This window comes from Schistocerca nitens, chromosome 2, assembly GCF_023898315.1.
Source record: "Schistocerca nitens isolate TAMUIC-IGC-003100 chromosome 2, iqSchNite1.1, whole genome shotgun sequence".
Lineage (NCBI taxonomy): Eukaryota > Metazoa > Arthropoda > Insecta > Orthoptera > Acrididae > Schistocerca > Schistocerca nitens.
This window is the reverse complement of record NC_064615.1, coordinates 637243158-637248007: the sequence shown is the minus strand read 5'-3', so window position 1 is coordinate 637248007 and position 4850 is coordinate 637243158.

The window sequence follows — 4850 nt, the reverse complement described above, 5'->3', positions numbered from 1 at the left end:
TTTCTTTTTTTCCAGTTATCCCACACTCCATGTTCCACTACCTAACTATGCTGTGCTCCAAACGTAAAATCTCAGAAATTTCTTCCTCAAATTAAGATTTATGTTTAATGCTAGTAGACTTTTATTGCACAGGATTGCCCTTTCTGCCAGTGCTAATCTGCTTTTTACATCTCCCTTGCTCCGTCCGTCATGGGTTACTTTGTTGCCTAGGTACCAAAATTTCTTACCTCGACAATTTAGTGATCACCAATCTAGATGTTAACCGCAATTTTCATTTCTGCTACTTCCCATTTCTTTCATCTTTCTTCGATTTACTGTTCTGTTCTTATTAGACTGTTCATTCCATTCAACGGATCCTGTAACTTTTCTTCACTTGCACTAAGGATAACAAAGTCATCAGCTAATCTTATTGTTGAGATCCTTACACCTTGAATTTTAATGCGACTCTTGAAGCTTTCTTTTTTTCTGTCATTGATTCTTAGATGTACAGATTGAACTGTAGGGGCAAAAGACCTCATCCCTGTCTTACATCCTTTTTAATCCGAGCACTTAGTTATTGGTCTTCCAGTCTTATTGTTCCCTCTTAACTCGTGTGCATATTGTATATTACCCATCTTTCCCTGTGGCTTACCCTTATTTTTCTCAGAATTTCGAACATCTTTCACCATTTGACATTCTCGAAAGCTTTTTCCACATCGAAAAATCCTATTAAAAGGTAGTGATTTTTCTTTAGTCTTCCACTATCAACCACTATCAGAACTCTCTGATTTTTCTTTATTTTTCCACTATCAACCGCCACATCAGAACTCTCTCCATGAATCTTTACCTTTCCTGAAGGCAAAATGATCATTTCTTTTCCGTTCTTCTACATATTATTCTCGTCGGCAACTTGGATGCGTGAACTGTTGAGCTGATTGTGCGATAATTCTCCCACTTGTCGGCTCTTGCAATCTTGGCTATTGCATGGATGAAGTCTCTGAAGAAGAGTCAAACATTCTACATTCCAACGTCAATAGTCATTTAGTTGCCACTTCCTCCACTGATTTCAAAAATTCTGCTGGAAAGTTATCCATCCCTTCTGCATTATTCGATTGCAAGTCTTCCAAATCTGTTTTAAATTGTGATTCTAATACTGGATTCCCTATCTCTTCTATATCAACTCCTGTCTTATAGATGCCTTCATTATAGTGTTGCCACCTACCCGTTCTCTTCTGCATTTAGCGGTGGAACGGCCTCTGTACTTTCAATGTTGCCACACTTGCTTTCAGTTTCACCGAAGGTCTCTTTGATTTTTCTGTATGCTGACTCAGTCCTTCCAGAATCATTCCAGAATCATTTGTGTTTCGATTTCTTCACATTTTTCGTTCGGTACTGGCGTTCGAATTCCATCCTTCATCGCCCATGAGAAGCATCAGCATGGTTGCATGAACCAGGGACCTCCCGCGGAGTCCCACACAAAGGAACGTTCGCTTAACGGTCGTTTAGGAGACTATCTGGAGCCTCTTAGTTCATCTGGGCGGTAAGTTGCTCAACAGTTGCACGTCTGTTCGCTTACACATACCTCAGCAGCCTTTGTTCACCCCTTCATCTACTGCCCGTGGGGCACTACAGTTATCTCGGTGCAGGTTTTGGAAAGCGCCATTTTGACATGCACTGTATACGTTAACCACGGCGGCACCCAAACAGCTTACGAACTTAGCCGTTTCGGAAATGCATCCGTCCTTGTCTCCCAAGTCAATGATCATATCTTTTAGGAAGTCAGATAAATTGCTCCGTTTCCGCATTACAACAACGACTCCACTGTTTGCTGCATGCCGGCCGGAGTGGCCGAGCGGTTCTGGGCGCTACAGTCTGGAACCGCGCGACCGCTACGGTCGCAAGTTCGAATCCTGCTTCGGGCATGGATGTGTGTGATGTCTGTAGGTTAGTTAGGTTTAAGTAGTTCTAAGTTCTAGGGGACTGATGACCTTAGAAGTTAAGTCCCATAGTGCTCAGAGCCATTTGAACCATTTGTTTCCTGCATTTGTCCCGACATGCTTTATAGACCCTCACTGCATAATCTGCCACCTGGCGTCTGTGAGTGGTTATTGCACGCTGACGTCGTGGTCACACTGACACGACTGGACCGTGTAGCTCTGTCGTACCTAGGTGAATATTTGATACTGAAGCCAGTGAAAGCTCTTAGCCACATATTCACAGTTATCTCGTAAATGCCTCATTTTTGGGCTCCTTGTTTACTGGAAGGTTTTCACTTCTATCTTCGTAGGTTTCTTCCGTGCTAGTGTTAGTTATTAAATACGATACAACATCTACGGTGTGCTGCTTCGTTGGAGTTCAGTTTCTTGCCGTTGGTGGGTATTAGAGACTTGGGAGAGTGAGGAACATAAATATCAGTATACAGTGTACTTGGTGGCGTTGTGCTACGTCGATATACTGTCCTCACTGCAGTCTTCCATATTAATGTTGACACGTCTACGGATGTACCAATTCTCGAGCCAAAGTTTTGAGTGTGGCTGCTTAAAACGATACGCCGGCCAGTCAGAGTCGCGAACAGTGAGAGTACGTGCGTTAAGAGTACTCTGGTGGCGTGTAAGAGTAGAGCGACCCGAAGGAAAACAGCGCGTCTTGGAAGAGCGAGAGCGTTCGGAGGTTGAGAAGTGCCGTCTTGGTTAGCTGTGAGAGGCGCGCAATGCGCTGGGTGTGGTCAGCCAAGATGACGTCAGTTCTGCATTTCACTCCTGTCCAAGGCACCAAAGGAGCCTCTGAGATGATGGTCGCCATTAACTCGGTCGGATGCCCTAATTCAAGAGCAGAGAATGCAGCATATCGAAGCAAAGTGTGCTGGTAGGGAACTTCATGACATCTCCCCCTGAAGCGTCGCATCTTTCTCATCCTCAAATAACCGAAACCGCTAGAACTCGTACCATTATATTCCGAAGTGAGTTCCACTAAACTGAGACAGGTGACAGAAGATGCCAGATACGTCGTAGCACTGTTGCCAACTTTCAGTCATAAAGCACAGAAGAAAAGTACTTCCTTTCCGACAGGCTGCAGAAGGCCAAACGATGCCGACAGGCCGCCGTGTCATCCTCAGCCGAAAGACTTCACTGGCTGCAGATATGGAGGGGCATGTGGCCAGTATACAACTCTCCCGCACCGGTCAGTTTTCCTGAGCGTAGCCGCTACTTCTCATTCAGGTAGCTCCTCAGTTGGCCTCACAAGGGCCTAGTGCACCTCGTTTGCCCAATGCGCTCGGTAGACCCGAACGGTGACTCATTCCAGAGCTAGTTAAGATCGCCAGCACTTAACTTCGGCGATCTGACGGGAACCGTTGTTACCACTGCAGCAAGAAAAGTAGAAAAGGCTGCTACAAAACTAACTGAAACGCAGAGTTGCCTCGAATTTCATCAACGAGTAGGCGTTGCCGTAGAAATGTAACAATAAAACTCGTGGAACACGCGAAGCACTCGCTCAAAGCGCTGTGTCACTATCGGATCTTCCCTGACCCAACGGGGTACGGTAAGAGTTAGCAACATCGGCTACGTCATTACCGAAAATTATGTCTTCCTTTCCACAGAGTTCAGTGTAAGATCACAGCAAGCGATTTGCGCTAAAGAAACACCAGTAGCAAATCTGATTGAGTCAACACAGATTGAAACTGTGTGCTGATACTCTTTCCGAACGCGCGTCTACCACTCCGCGTATTGCGACAGGAACAGGGACGTCGAAATGACGATACCGTTCCACGAAATCAAATCACTGACAGCGCTCGCTGATTGGACACTTGTGGGCGAGGGGAGAGCGTCAGCTATCACTTACGATAGCGCTACAATCGGTTATCATTAAACCATTCACCCTCGAAACTGTTTACTTACTGTTTAACTACGGAGTAAATATTATTTCCCGTCCCCGGCGGGCGTTCCCCCAGATTAAGCGCTTTTATGTATGTAAATCAAATTGCTTTTTATTCCCCGCTGGCGGAGTGCCGCGCGGTGCAGCTAAATCAGTTTAGCCGCATTTAACGGCCGCGCCAGGCCGGGGACGGCCGCAGGCCGTGGCTGGGGGCCGCGACTGGGGGCGGCGCTCTGATTGAGATAACCTCGCGACCCTCGCAGCTGAGGGGGTTCCCCCGCGACCGCAGAGACGCCCGCGGCGCTCGACTGAGTTACGACGATCGAGGGGATGCTCAGCCTTCAGACTCTCCACTCCGCCCCGCCTCCTGAGCTGTGCTTGTCAGTCGAGGGTAGCGGGCGCAACGCTCCCAGCAGCAAGATTAGTGCACTTCCTAGTCCGCAGTGGGTACCTCGTGCTGCGGTGGCAGGCAGGCGACTTTAATCCATTCCGTATTCCATGAGGCTGCCGGCGGATGACCCTGTGTATATGGAAACGTTGGAGCACAAGAACATTGTAGGCAAAATGCAGAGGAACGACCCTCTGCGTAGGGACTGTCAGTTGCCATTAGAGAACATTATACAACGTATTGCACACACACTGATCAACCAGAACATCATGACCACCGACCTACTCTCGATATAAGACCGTCCAGGCGATAGCAGCATCACCTGGAGAGGAGTGACTGCTAGTCAGACACACGCACGGTGCATCTAGTACTAGTTAGCCTGCTGTCCATATGTAGAATGGGGAAGGTGCGCGATCTATGTGAGTTCGACGGAGGGCAGATCGTGATGGCCTGGAGGCTTGGAACGAGCATTTCGGATATTGCACGATTTGCCGGGTGTTCAAGGAATGCTGTGGGGAGCGTCTTCAACATGTGGCGAAGTCTAGTTGAATCCACGTACAGACGTGCTGTTGGGCGAGAGATGTCGGATGTCCTAGGTAGGCACTGGTAA